The sequence below is a fragment of the Phocoena phocoena genome, chromosome 10, assembly GCF_963924675.1.
Source record: "Phocoena phocoena chromosome 10, mPhoPho1.1, whole genome shotgun sequence".
In the NCBI taxonomy this organism is placed as follows: Eukaryota; Metazoa; Chordata; class Mammalia; order Artiodactyla; family Phocoenidae; genus Phocoena; species Phocoena phocoena.
This window is the reverse complement of record NC_089228.1, coordinates 70412555-70428425: the sequence shown is the minus strand read 5'-3', so window position 1 is coordinate 70428425 and position 15871 is coordinate 70412555. Positions and strand designations below refer to the sequence as shown.

The following is a 15871-nucleotide window of genomic DNA, read 5'->3' as shown; positions in this document are numbered from 1 at the left end:
TGGACTAATGTATAGCTAATTTTCATAAATGTTCAATTTATGTCTGAGTAAAATTTATATTTCTCAATTTGAAGTATAAGGGTTAAATATATGCTCATTATATCACAATTGTTACGTCATTAATAGCTTCTAAATATTTATTAATTTTTTCATTTGCTTGCTCCATCAGAACTAATATATGTAAAAAATTCCCTTCTATTGATTTGACATATTTCCTTGTTGGTCTCTCAATTTTTTTGTGTTATATATTTTGAGGTTATGTTTTAGGTGTATAATATTTAGAAAGATATCTCATGAATTGAAAATTTATCATTATGGAGTGACCCTCCTTAAAGCTAAAAGCATTTCTAGAGATAAAGTCTGTCTCATTTTGAGTTAGCTGTACCAGCTTTCTTTGGTCAGTATTTGCCTGGTGTTATCTTTTTCAGTTCTTTTACATGTGGCCTTATATTTTATGTTTGAAGTATGTCTTTTATGTACAGTTTCAGCTAATCTTTTTTAAAAATAGAAACTAATTAGGCAATCTGATCTTCTAAATGATTTTAGTCCCTTCATATTGTGATTACTGAATATTAACATTTATTTCTAAAATCTTACTTTGCACTGCCAAATTTCATCAACTGTAAGAAACATATTTTTCCCCACATTTAAACATCTTTGAAATTAGAATACCTCTATAATTGAAGTCATCATTAGCAGCTTTTTCCTTCCTTAGTAGCATGCAAAATTTAGGAGTATTTTACCAGTGGTGTCATCTTACATTCTATGAAATATGACATCTATCCTCTTAAGTTTCTCTCCCCCTCTATCCCTTTTTTTTTTTTTAATTTCTCCTTTTCAGCTATATTTGTTTGGAAGTTACACATTCTGTCCGCACCATTCTAGTGATTACGCTTAGAATTGTAACAAGCATACATGAATTAAATTCTAAAACTAATCAGTGTCTCAGGTTGGATTCTCCCAAAAGCTGCCCTTAGGACCAGACCTTGAGTACAGGCATTTGGGAAGTGACATCAGGAAGCACAAACAACGGAAGGGGGAAGTGAGGCAGGGAAGAGAGAAGAGCAGGTCTGGGAAATGCTCATGAGCAGGTTATTGTGGGTAACGGGGGCTCAAATCCTCTGAACAACCAAGTGGAACTTGCTTCAGAGTCGTCCTACGAGGAGATAAGGAGGTAGAGGCATTTATCTACTGACTCCCCCATTGGTTGAAGTTTATCCCTGGAAGTGTTAATGCCCCTGCACTTCCAGATTACACCTGCAGGAGAAAGACATCAGACATAGAAGAGAGACCCATGTGCTTGAGCAACACCTGGCAGCCTGTTAACACTGTCTACCCCATTGATAAGTGAACTTAGGTGGACAGAGAATATGGGTCAGGTGTCAACAATGTCCACTACAATCAGCATTCCTAAACTCCCCCTGCTCTTTGCCAAACATTGAACTTGCTCATTCCTATCACCTATCCTACTTTACACGTTCATCAGTATATACTTTATTTACATAGTTTTTGTATTCCTCTAAAAATAGTTGTTTTTTATTATTTTATTATTTTAATCACTTAAATTTACCTATATGCTTATCAGTTTCCTTGCTCATCATTCCTTCATGAGCCTCACTTCTTTCTTTGTGAATTAATTTCTTTCTTCCTTTAGTATAAGATTTTTTCATCATCTGAATTGTTTGGTCCCTAGATTTGGATAACGAGTTTGAATGCTGAGACTGAAAAGTACACCATCTATTTCATTCCTGAGTTACAGATAGCAAATAGCAAGAGTTTTCATACAGAAGGATCTATGTATTTCAGCAGTTTTTTCAGTGTTTGTTAATGAATCTAGTCTTTGCCTTTCTGAAAATGACTTGTTTCCCCATTCCTGAATGATAGCTTGACTGGGTATAAAATTGTAGATTCATTGTTTCTCTTACTTCAAAGATATTATTCAAGTGCTGTTGATTAGAAGTCTGCTATCTATTTATCACTTCACTTTGGTGATATGTCATTTTTCTATTTTTTTTAACTTAACCTCAAGATTTTATTATCTTCATAACACCAAAAGATGAAGCTTAGAACTGAATTACTTGGCCCTTTCTCTTCTTAAATCCTCCCAGTTCAAAGTGTTTGCATCTCTTAATAGCCAGAATTCTTTGGTCTGCAGCCTCAGGACAATCTTTGTCCTTTTAGCTTTTTCCCAGAAAATTGGCTTAGTCTGCCCACCATAGCCACTCTGCTTCCTGTCATAATGCCACTTTCCCTGGGCATATGGATACTCCTTGCCCTTCTTGTACTGTGCCACCTTGTGGGGTTGGAGCTTGCCACACTTCCTACAGAAAGTCCCACCGGTTTAAGGCATTTTCACCATGTTTGCAGGAGCACTATTGGCACAAAAAACCGTGGTTGTTTCAAGATGTTCTCTCTGTTTTCGTTGTTCTTCTGCACTTCAGTGTGTCTTGGTGTGCATCTGTTTTTATTTATGCCACTCATGATTGCTGTGATCATGAAGCCAGTCAAAGACTATAGATAAGGAAAGTCTGACTAGATTCTGCCAAAACCTTGTGGTCCAAAGACAGAGGGAAAAAAAGATGAAAATAGAGTTCAGCCAGACAGTAATGAGATGAATGAACAAAATCAGTTGCAATCTGGTTGGAGGTTGAAGAATTCAGATGATAACATCTCGTCATCAGAACGGAAAGAGGTTACAAAAAGTATTGTGTGGTTGTGTAGTTGGAACAGGAGGTATCAACCCCACCTGAAGGGTATAGATTTGGGGTCTCCTATAATTTCAAGATTTCTAAAACTGGACTCAGTATGTCAATCTGTGATGCAGGAAAGACCACACTGGACATAGGCAGCTGCAGGTCTGGCATCCCTGTACCAAATGTGTCTGTTCAATACGTACCTCCAACTTGCCTCAGGTGACAGGCATACTGTCATCATGAGTTATTGGCTCAGGAATTTAAAGTCACAGTAAACCTCACTGGGTTGTGTCTCTTAACCCCAGAAACATGAAATTATGAAGTATGTCAAACCCATGGCATTAATCATTTTGGGTTACAATCAAGATGATCACTGTGTTTGGCATTTAAAATACTTGTAAAATATAATTGAATTTGGTATATTAGAATGTGTGACAGATTGGCCTGCAATTCCAAATTAAATGCTTGATTCGAAGTTGAATGGTGTAAGTGATTTAGTTTATAAACAGTGGTAGAGTGGTTAAAAGAACTTGCATTAGAGAGTTGTTTGATGATGTGGGAAGGATTAGCTTATTGGGTCATAAGTTTCTTGAGTTTAGACATTACAACGTCTTAAAGAAAATTGCATACATTAATGTATGCATATTATTTGAAGTAAAGGTAATTAGCCTGTCCTATTCAAGTTTACTTAACATTAATTAAAATCTAATCCCCTTAAGTAATCAGTCCGATTTATGTTAAAGCTTCCCTGAAAATTATTTCTATTTTATATAAAATTTACTGGATTTAAAATCGTGTAATAAAATTCATAAGATGAATTTAGGAGTTTAAGAAAATCTAGACTTTTAAATTTATAATTTCAGTAAGTAAAGTTTTAAAAATCAAACCCAAATAAATGAAAATAAACCTCTCTGTGTACAAAAGCTGCCCTTGGGCATCAAAAATATCACATAGAAACTGAATCTAAGGATGCATGCTCTTTATCAGTGTAACCTCTTATCCTCTAGTCTCACCTTCAGAAATTCCTATTGGGTATAAATTGGACTTTTTACTCTTTCATGCCTCTTTTTTTTTTTTTTTTGCTTTTTTTCTTTATCCAGAATACAGCACATAGGTATAATTTAATTTATCTCTATATCCACAATTTTGTCTTCATCTGGATCCAATATACTGTTTATCCACTGGACAGTATTTCTCAATTTCAATGACTGCATATCTAATTTAACATCAGAAACTAACCTTGTTCCTTCTCAGAATCAAACTGCCTCCCTATTCTCAAAGTTCTTGCAACTGCCAGTAACTCACACAGTGTACAGGTACTCTGCTGAGCTCCCCAGGCTGGCTAGAGGCCTGGGATTGCATTGCTTCACCTTCCACATGCCAGGGTGTCTGCACCAAGTTGCTCCTCTACTTCTGAACAGAGGATCTGGTTTCCTGAGTGACATCAAAGGATGAACAGTGCAACACCTATGGGTTACCTCTCCGTGGAGTGGATTTGGGCAATAGGAAATGGGTAACAGGAGGGAGCTGGGCAGATAAATTCTCCTTCCAATCAGAAGTGCTGTTTCTTTTCGAAAACCTTCCAGAGAAGTCCTGGGTGTTAGGCAAAGAGAGAGTGGCTAGCTGTCTCTTCATAGCTTATCAAACAGAGACGGCACTGTAATGCATCATATCACCTTGCTTCACACCTTTCCTTGCCCTACTTCCCCTTTTCTTCCTTGCCTTCATCTCAACAGGCTTCATCTCCTGAATAAAAGATCAGCATCCTAATCCTTGCCTCAGGCTCTGCTTTCTAGAGAACCTCAGATAAGGCAGTCTTTAAAATTGTGTTTGGTTCTTTTTGAGAATCTCAATCTTTCGTTATGTTTTTTATTTTATTTTATTTTTTAAGCATCTTTATTGGAGTATAATTGCTTTACAATGGTGTGTTAGTTTCTGCTTTATAACAAAGTGAATCAGCTATACATATACATATATCCCCATATCTCCTCCCTCTTGTGTCTCCCTCCCACCCTCCCTATCCCACCCCTCTAGGTGGTCACAAAGCACTGAGCTGATCTCCCTGTGCTATGTGGCTGCTTCCCACTAGCTATCTATTTTACCTTTGGTAGTATATATAAGTCCATGCCACTCTCTCACTTCGTCCCAGCTTACCCTTCCCCCTCCCCATGTCCTCAAGTCCATAATTCAAAAAGAGTCATGTTCCACAATGTTCATTACAGCTCTATTTACAACAGCCAGGACGTGGAAGCAACCTAAGTGTCCATCGACAGATGAATGGATAAAGAAGACGTGGCACATATATACAATGGAATATTACTCAGCCATAAAAAGAAATGAAATTGAGTTGTTTGTAGTGAGGTGGATGGACCTAGAGACTGTCATACAGAGTGAAGTAAGTCAGAAAGAGAAAAATAAATACCGTATGCTGACACATATATATGGAATCTAAAAAAAAAAAAAGGCTCTGAAGGACCTAGGGGCGGGATAGGAATAAAGACACAGTCGTTATGTTTTTAAAAATTCTGTTCTTTAATGTATTAGCTATATCAGCCAGAAATTATAAAATAAGTATCTTAAGTTGTTAGAAACCTAATCCTGCTCCTCATATTGCTAATGCTCACTCATGGTGGAGTATTTCCTTGTTTGTTCTGCAATTTTGGATTGTGAGTTCATCTTCAGCAGGACTATATTGAAGAGAAGACTGAGAATCCTTAGCTGAGGGTTTGTCCCTCCAGAGAGGACTTGTATTCCCTTTGTCACAGCTATTATCAGCTTGGGAGTTCTCAGCCACAAGAGTAGTATAAATGCCAAACTCTGCCTTCAGTCTTGAGGGATCTTTTCCCTTTATCCAGATACAAGTGAAGATGGACAAGCTTCCTTTATATCTCTCTTTGCTGATGGTTTGGCTTTTAGTCCCCACCTTTTTTCTAAAGCTCTTTGACAATTCTCAGCTTTACGTTCAAAGGCTCCATCAAATTCCCTGGGGACAGCTGCAGTGTGAAATCAAGACTACTGCTCTGTTTTTTAGGTCTCTCTCCATTTTTCCCCTAGGATTAATATTTTTTATAAACTCAGCTATGCAGGTAGAAGACTATTTTCTATATTTCATCATACTTTTATGGTATTTAATAATGGAAGGTTTTGGGGGTTATCTAATCTGCTATAATACCAGAAATGTAAGATCTGGTCTTGTCTTTAATAACTGAAATGGATTGAAGTATTACTATCTGTCAAGCACTATTGTAAGCACAGTAAATGAATTAACTCATTTATCCTCTCAACAACTCAGTGAGAGGTAGGAACTGGTATTATCCCCACTGTGTTAGTCCAGGTCCTCCAAGAAGCAGACGCCAAGATCAGAATAAGCGTGCCAAGGAAAGGAAAATGCCTGTGAAAAAGGAAATGAAGGGGAGCTGGTAATGGCTGAGAGAGTCACTAGACCACAGCCCAAGTCTAACATTGAGTGAAGGAGAAAGAGAAGGGAGGTTGGTAGAAGTGTCTTAGACTGCAGAGCAGTCCTAGTGAAGTTCATCAGAGCTCAGGGAGGGAGTTGTCTTCGAGCCAAAGTTAGCTGATGGAATCTAGTGTCTTCCAGAAATGGGTCTGCCTTGGTCTTCCTGCCATATTACATCATTGGTGGGGAGATGCCCATGGGAGAAGTGGCTCTGTCACAAATGTCACAGTAGATTCCAAAGTGCAGCAGCAGGGGCCCTCAGACAATACACTCCCTGAACTAGAAGGTCTGCCAAATGCATCCTCATGGCCACCCCACCCACTTTATGGATGAGGAAACAAACACAGAGGCTAGGTAACTTGCTCAAGGACACACCACTGGTACATGTGGAACCAGATTTCAAACTTAGGTAGTTTAGCTCCAGGATACAACTTCTTAACAACCATGCTATGCTTCAAAAAAAAAAAGATTTTATTGCATTGGATCTTTGTGTAGAAAGAATATTGTTAAACAATTGTGCATATGGTTTACGTGTGCTTTTTCAGAGTTAAAAAAGTCTATTTTTAATCAGATTCTACAAGAGGCTCTTTAAGACGGGGGAGAAAAAGACTTTCAAAGTTTGGGACTTTCAAGGGCAGTCACCTATGAATTTGACAGTGACCTTTAAAATGTGACTGTTACTGGAAATTCAATGATTGGTGCATTGTCCCTCTGTTCTCAGTCTGGTTGATTGCAAATTAATATTGTTTCTCACAGGGCATCTTTATTTTTCCCTCTAGTCACTCCTATGATAGAATCATCTAGCTGCCTACTCAGTATCCAACTTGCCTTCTTCATTACAAATGACCAGTCTCGAAAAAACCACCACCAATAAGTCACCTGTATATCCCTCCCTCCCTTTGTAAGGATGGCCATCTAACTTCTAACTACAAGTAAAAATTGTTGGGTGAAACTTTTAGGAAATTTTCTTAAAAGAGGCTGACTCAACTAGCTTGTGACTTGTGTCATTCAGAATCCCAGCAAGGGAACAGCTGGCACACTATGTATAGAAATCATGAAGGATAGAATACGAGTACAAAATTAGGGTCAGCCAAGCTGTTATCTCTATTTCTGCACTGGTGAGGAGAGGGTCGGGTAGAGCAGACTGCCTTGAGAACAGTGGCCTTCAGGTAAAAAGAGGCAGCCAGCCAGATGTGACTTTGTAGAAAGGGAGTCAGAGGGAAAGAAATCCTGAGCTCACATTCTCATCTCCTTCCATGGATTGTATTGGCTGAACCCATCACAACGCCAAGGGCAAGAAAGCCACTGATGTAGCCCACACAGGCCAGCCTGCTGAAACAGAGAGCAGATAGAAAAGCAGAAGGGCAGAGAGTTGATCTGAATTAGGATAAATAGGAGAGAGCAAGCACATGCACTCTTGCCCTTCCTTCTGTCTTTGGTATATGGATATGATGGCTGGAGCAGCACTGGCCATTTTGCTACCTTGAGGCAACCTTCTAAAGATGGTAGAGCACAAATATAGAAGAGGCTTGAGTATTAATGACATAACGGAACAGCTACATCAGCCCTTAAATGCTCACCCAGACTTCTTATATGTGAGAAAAATATAAATCTTTGTCTTAAGTCACTATTATTCAGATTGCTTGTATTTGTAACTAAGTGCAATTCTCAATGATACATCCCCACTACCTGAATTTATGTCTTCATTTCCTGCACCCCCCCCACCAGACTTTTGTCATTTCTTCTTGTTTTTGTTTTTTTGTGGTACGTGGGCCTCTCACTGTTGTGGCCTCTCCTGTTGCGGAGCACAGGCTCAGCGGCCATGGCTCACGGGCCCAGCCACTCCGCGGCATGTGGGATCTTCCCGAACCGGGACACGAACCCGTGTCCTGCATCGGCAGGTGGACTCTCAACCACTGCGCCACCAGAGAAGCCCTTGTCATTTCTTCTTAGTTGACAAATGGCCTTTTTTTCCCCCCGCTTCTTCAGTCTCTGCCTTGTTGCCAGAGTGATCCTTCTCAAGCAGTTCAGACATAGGGGACCCCCAACAGTGGTTCTCTCTCAGGGAGGGAACTTGGTGTCTGAGGGTCAGGGGTTGGAGGGAGACTTATTTTTCACTGTATTCTCTGTTTCACAGTTTGGATTTTGTATTGTGTATACACATTACCTAAAATAATTGAAAACATAGTTCTCTGAAAAGAATTAAGACTAATTAAAAATAGTCTGCCATGTCGCTGTCTTTGACAGGATTTTCGAAAGGGCCTTTGGAGTCCAGCTTCTCCACTTCTCCCAGTGATAATATCTTATCAACTTGAAGATGAGCATTTCTCACCTTTTAATACCCCTGAAGCTGACATTCTTGCAGTTGCTGTTATCCATGTGGCAGCCACAATGTAGTTGTTGTTGTCTGCCTGTGCACAAACGTTAGATGTTAACCCACATTCAAATTGTCTTGAAACGGTCGTTGACTAAAATGTACAGGATTTGCAATTGACCAATATGCCACCGGAAATATGAACCCTGATTGTTGTCGGCAAACCTTCTATTTGACAACTGTTAGTAAGATCAATAAAGACCCAGCATCAAAGCTCGTCAGATGAGCTTCGGCAGCTTGAAAGAAAATCCCAGAGACAATAGTACAGCCCTCTTAAGAATATTACCAAAGCTGCTAATTCCCCAGAGAATGATAGAGCATGGAAGAACTCTGACATCAGCTCTCATTGAAAATAATTCGCTTTGTTGTGCAACAGAAACTAACACAGTATTGTGAAGCAATTATACTCCAATCAAGATCTATTAAAAAAAAAAAGAAAAGAATTCAGAGGACTTGGATTCTATGGGGAAAAATATAGGGATTCCTGGGCTTCTCTGGTGGCGCAGTGGTTGAGAGTCCGCCTGCCAATGCAGGGGAGCCCCGGTCCGTGGAGATCCCACATGCCGCGGAGCGGCTGCAATGGGAGAGGCCACAACAGTGAGAGGCCCGTGTACCGCAAAAAAAAAAAAAAAAAAAGGGATTCCTTAACCAATTTTTAAAAATTTAAGTCAGATTTATTGAGGTATAATTTACATATCGTAAAATGCACCGTTTTTAGGTATACAGTTCTATGAATTGATAAAAATGTGTAATGTCATGTATCCACCACTGAAATCAAGAGATAGAATATTTTTAACAGTTCCTCGTGCCCCTTTGTATCCAATCCCCAACCCACACTCCCAGCTCTTGGCAACCACTGTTTTCTATCTCTGTCATTTTCTCTTTTCTATAACGTCATGGAGTATTTTGTGCCTGGCTTCTTTCACTTAGCATCATGTTTTTGCATTTATCAGCAGTTCATTTCTTTTTATTGTTGAGTAGTATTCAATTGTGTGATTATACCAGGCTTCATCCGTTCATGATAGAAGAATATTTGGACTGTTTCTCATTTTTGGCAGTTATGAACAAAGCTATAAATGTTTAGGTATAGGTTTTTGTATGGATATACAGTTTTATGACTCATGGGTAAATACTTAGGAGTAGGATTGCTGGGTTGTGTGATGAGTCTGTGTTTAAGTTTATAACAAAGGGCTGAACGGTTTTCCAAAGTGTCTCCACCATTTTACATTCCCACCAGCAATGAATGAAAGTTCTCGTTACTCTGCAACCTCTCCAGGGCTTGGTATGATCAGCTTTTTAAAAGTATAGTCATTCTCCTAGTTTGTAGTGGTATCTCACTGTGGTTTTAACTTACATTTTCCTAATGATGTTGGGCATCTTTTCATGGCCTTATTTGCTATCTGTTTATCTCCTTTGAAGAAGTGTCTGTTCAAATCACTTTTAGTTGGGTTATATTCTTACTGAGTTATGAGAGTTCTTTATATTCTGGGTATCCGTTATCAGATGTTTTGTGAGTACTATCTTAGTTTGTGGCCTGTTTTTCATTTTCTTGACAGTGTCTTTCCAAGAGCAGAATATGTAATTTTCATGAAGTCCAATTTATCAAGTTTTTTTTTTCTTTTATGACTCAGGGCTTTTTGCGTCCTATCTAAGAAATCTTTGCCAAACTAGATGTAACAAAGATTTTCTCCTGTTTTTCTGTAGAAGTTTTATGAGTTTTAGGTTTTTACAATTAGGTCTATACTCCATTTCACGTTAACTTTTGTATATGGTACAAGGTATAGGTTAATTTCCAATTGTTTCATTACCGTTTGCTGAAAAACTTTTTCTCCATTTAAATGCCCTTTCAACTTTATTGAGAATCAATTGAACATATAAGTGAGTCTATTTTCTGTTCTATTCCACAGATCTATTTGTCTATCCTTTGGCCAATTCCATACTATCTTGATGGCTTCAGCTTTACAGTAAATCTCAAAATAGTGTAAGTCCTCTGAACTCATTCTTGTTTTTCAAAATTACTTTGGCTATTCTTTTCCCTTTGCTCTTCCTTGTAAATTTTAGAATCAGCTTTTCCTTTTCTACAAAGAAAAAAAAACTAGAATTTTGGAATTTGGGGATTGTGTTAAACTTATAGATCAGTTTGAAGAGAACTGATATCTTGACAATATTGAGTCTTCCAATCCATGAACACAGTATTTCCATTTATTTAGGTTTTTTACTTCTCTCAGCAATGTTTATAGTTTTAAGCATAAACCTTTCATATATTTGATTTAGCTCTAAGTATTTCATGGGCTTTTCTGGGTGCTATTGCAAATGGCATTAATTTTTCATTTATAATAGTTCATTGGCAGTATAAGAAAATAAAATTGACTTTTCTGTATTCACCTAGTATCCTCCAACCAGGATAAACACACTAGGAACTTATTTTAGATTCTTTGGGATTTTCTGCATAAACAATCATGTTGTCTGCAAACAGAGACAGTTTTTTTCTTCCTTTCCAACTTTTATGCCTTTTCTTTCTTTCTTTTTTGCGGTACACGGGCCTCTCACTGTTGTGGCCTCTCTCGTTGCGGAGCACAGGCTCCGGACGCGCAGGCTCAGCGGCCATGGCTCACGGGACTAGCTGCTCCGCGGCATGTGGGATCTTCCCGGACCGGGGCACGAACCCGCGTCCCCTGCATTGGCAGGCGGACTCTCAACCACTGCGCCACCAGGGAAGCCCCTTGCCTTTTCTTATTGTACTGGCCAGACCCTCCAGTAATGTTGAATAGGAACAGTTATTTTTCTTCCTATGTGTACACAAGGTTGAGATATGATAAATCTGTCTAAATAAGTATCAGATCCTTCAATAAATATACAGTAAAAAATCAAAATAATAGAGAGCATTTTTGTTATGGTTTAATTGGCAGCTTTTTTTCTTTTCTGCAGTGGCACCTAAAATAATGGTGTATTTTCCCATAGATGGTGTTAGAGACAATGAAGTATTGCAATAGTTAAGAGCAGCCACATTGCATATTTCTAGACTATGATGTGAATGGTGCCCTGGGGCTCCACGTTGCGGAGACCCTGATATTAGGTTACACGTGCCTATAGGGGCTTCACTGTTACCACTGATGTCATTTCATATAGCTGAGCACAGGGTATTCAACTTAAGTGTGAATCAGGTCTGCTACTTGGGGTCCCATGAGTCTAGAGAAGGTTAACGAGCCAGAGGCATCTACTAGATGTTGACCACGATGCATCTGATCAGGTAACTCTCAAAAACCAAAGGGTCTGAGATTTAACCTTACTTGCAAGCCTGACAACTTAGCCTGGCAGTGTGAGGGCTGCTTCCAGAAGACACAGAATGCCTGGCTGGAAACAAGGGACTTCATTACTCATAGCGCAGCAGGCAGCATGAGCTTCACGTTAGCACTGGTTCTCCTTGCCCACCGAGTGCCATGGGGCAATGCAGGGCTGAGCCCAGGTGGATGCTGAGCACGTAATAGATTTGCATCACACCTGAGAAGCCCCCAAACTTAGGAAACCTCAGTCCTTCAAGGGGCTGCAAGCAAATGTGTCTAACCTTTGCCCCAGAGGGTTGTACTATATTTTTAATCCTGGACATCAAATAAATGTGCCCTCTGCTCTGGAGGGAGACACTGTTTCCACCTTCCAAGGATCTGTCAGACATCCATGAAAAGATAGCCTAGGGGCTTCCCTGGTGGCGCAGTGGTTGAGAGTCCGCCTGCCCGTACAGGGGACACGGATTCGTGCCCCGGTCCGGGAAGATCCCACATGCCGCGGAGTGGCTGGGCCCGTGAGCCATGGCCGCTGAGCCTGCATGTCCGGAGCCTGTGCTCCACAACGGGAGAGGCCACAACAGTGAGAGGCCCGCGTACCGCAAAAAAAAAAAAAAAAAAAGATAGCCCAGGGTGCTGTCAGTTTCTCTGCTCAGAAGGCGAGACCCATAGAGAATTGTGTCCCAACAGGAACAGACTCAGTTGTCAACCAGGAAAGTAATTCTGAGTAGCAAGTAATGTCTGTCATTCAGTTCATCCCCACCTGTCATAGTCTTCCTATATGTTCAACGAACATGTTTCTTCTTTGTCTGGATCCACAGTTTGACTACATTTCCCAACCTCCTTTGCAGCTAGGTTTGGCCATATGAATTGGTTGGCCAAGGAAACATAAATGGAAGTGATGTTACCATCTTTAGGTATGACTCATGAAAATCTCCCTACAAAATTCTCTACTCCCTCCTTCTCCCATCTTTTTCTAGCTCTGGTTGAATGCAGAGAAAGGGACATTCCTAAAAGATGGTGGCCTCCTATGATGTAAGAAGACTGGGTCCTTGAATGACTTTGTGGAGTTTGCCCCAGCATGCATCAAACTGTGATGTAGATGAAAAATAAACCAATGACTTTTTAGTGGCTTGACAATAGAAGTTAATTCTAGTAGCTAGCAATAGGTGTTCTAATACATCAGCCTTACCCTCATGCCATCCCCATATTAAATCTCTCTCCCCATTACATCAGGCATAATTGGACACCAGTTTACCTGTTTTCTTTTAAATAGATTTTATTTTGTGATACACGGACCTCTCACTGTTGTGGCCTCTCCCATTGCGGAGCACAGGCTCCGGACACGCAGGCTCAGCGGCCATGGCTCACGGGCCCAGCCGCTCCGCGGCATGTGGGATCTTCCCGGACCGGGGCACAAACCCATGTCCCCTGCATCGGCAGGCGGACTCTCAACCACTGAGCCACCAGGGAAGCCCTACCTGTTTTCTTTTTAATAGCCCTCTATTAGATGTTAATAACATGAGACGCTTTCAACCCTACTTGCTATGAACATAGTGTAATTTGTGTAGTTTTTGACAGCATGTGATGCTACCATCTGGTAGTGCAGGGTTGTACTGGGCACAGGTGAGGGCAGGGGGTTGAGGGGCTTGGCATCTAAAGGGCTGAGGGTCTTTCACCTGGCAGAGCAGGCCTTAGTTACTAACAAAGTAAAGGTGTGTGTGTGTGTGTGTGCGGGGGAGATGAGCAGGAAAAAACTAGTCTGTTGTATTTATTAGCATCTTTGAGACAGCCACTGGGCCTCCCAGAAACATCTAGGTGAGAGAGGTTGGATTAGACCACAGAGGTGATGAGTCCCCATTAGTGGCCAAAGCTAGATCAAAGGGACCCAAGAAACAGGTTATGTGCTCTCACATATACTCCCCTTTTTATACTTCAAGGAGTCAAATCCTGCCTGCTGCCTGTTTTATTTTATTAAGACTTTAATTTTTTAGAGCAGCTTTAGGTTCATAGCAAAAGCCAGGTGAAGGTACAGAGATTTCCCACGTCTAACCTGTGCCCACTCGTGCACAGCCTCCCCATTATCACCGTCTCCCACCAGAGTACTGCACCGATCCATCATAGTTACCCAGAGTCCATAGTTTACATTAGGGTTCACGCTTGGTGTTGTACGTTCTATGGGTTTGGACAAATGAAGAATGACATGTACTTACCATTATGGTATCAGAGTCTTTTCACTGCCCTAAAGATGTTCTGTGCTCTGCCTATTCATCCTTCCCCAACCTCTGACAGTTGCTGACTTATTTCACCGTCTCTATGATTTTGCTTTTTCTAGAATGTCATATATTTAGAATCATGCAGTATGTAGCCTTTTCAGATTGATTTCTTTCACTTTGTAACATGTATTTAGGGTTCTTTCATATCTTTCATTGCTTGATACCTCATTTCTTTTTAGCAGTGAATAGTATTCTATTGTATGGCTATACCACAGTTTATGTGTTCATTCGCCTACTGAAGGACATCTTGGTCGTTTCCAAGTTTTTGACAATTTTGAGTAAAGCTTCTAGAAACATCTGTGTGCAGGCTTTTGTGTGGACATAAGTTTTCGACTCCTTTGGTAAATGCCAAAGAGCACAATTGCTGGATCGTATAATAAGAATGTGTTTAGTTTTGTAAGGAACCACCAAACTACCTTCCAGACTGGCTGCATCATTTTGCATTCCTGCTGTCAATGAATGAGAATTCTTGCTGCTTCACATCCTCATCAGCATTGGATGTTGTCAGTGTTTTGAACTTTGGCCATTCTAGTAGGGGTGTAGAAAAATCTCATTCTTGTTCTAATTTTCATTTCCTCAATGACATATGATGTAGAACATCTTCTCGTATGCTTATTGCCATCTGTATATCTTCTTTGATGAGGTGTCCGTTAAGCTCTTTGGCCCATTTTTTAAGTTGGGTTGTGTGTGTTCTTACTGTTGAGTTTTAAGAGTTCTTTGTATATTTGGGATAACAGTCCTTTATCAGATGTGTCTTTTGCAAATATTTTCTCCCTGTCTGTGGCTGATCTCCTCATTCTCTTAATATTGTTTTTCACAGGGCAGAAATTTTTAATTTTAATGAAGTCTGTTTTTTTTCAAGGATCGTGTCTTTGGTGTTGTATCTAAGAAGTCATTGCCATACCCAAGGCTATCTAGTTTCCTCCTGCGTTATCTAGGTTTTCTCCTACATTGTCTTCAAGAGTTTTATAGTTTTGCATTTTACAATTAGTCTGTGACTGCCTGTTTTTGTACATGAAGTCATATTGGGACACAGCCAGAGTTCCAGGTTGACATATTGTCTGCGGCTGCTTTCCTGCTACGACAGCAGAGTAGGTGTAACAGACACTGTATGACCCACCAAACCTAAAATATTTACTCACAAACTTTTCAGAGAAAGTTTGCTGACCTCTGGTATAAAGCCATAATTAAGCTCATTGTGTATATGTAATAACCGAGGGTCTGTATATTTAAATAATTGGATTTAATTCACAGAGCACATCAGTGGTCAAGCCAGTCAACTAGAACTTTAGATCCCACCTAAGTCTCCTTTTGCCTGATCATCCTGTCGAAATTCTGTGCACATCTCCTTAACCCAGAGTATGTGTTTGATTAAAAAATAAAAACGTTAGAACATACAGTGTGTTCTATTCCTGGCATCCTTCCTTTCCATTCTTTTCTGTCTCAAGAACCAAGGTGCTCTGAACCATCCTGGAACAAAAAGGCAAAATAACTAAAAATAAAACAAAACAAACTCTTCCAGAGCCCGTGGCTGAAGGAAAACTGCGAGGTGGTCTCAGAGTTATATAGACAGTTTTGGAGACAGGTAGATGGCCAGTAGCCCCCAGTGGCCCTTCTGCCCAAAGAGCCCAGCTGGACTGACATTTGGGGGACAGGACACCCAGGCAGATGAAACCTTGGTGATATGTCTCAGATTCCTGAGGCTGGTGTGGGATTTTTGTTTTCGTGTTTGTTTTTTTTTTTTTTTGGTGTGGGTTTTTAGATGTTTACTGTGTTGCTATCGAGCCCAC

General features: G+C 40.2%; 1 pseudogene; it reads right to left on the bottom strand.

Annotated features, from left to right (window-relative positions):
• Nucleotides 1-2063: 2063 nt before the first annotated feature.
• Nucleotides 2064-2359, bottom strand: LOC136129823 (large ribosomal subunit protein eL42-like; annotated as a pseudogene).
• Between the last annotated feature and the right edge of the window lie 13512 nt (nucleotides 2360-15871).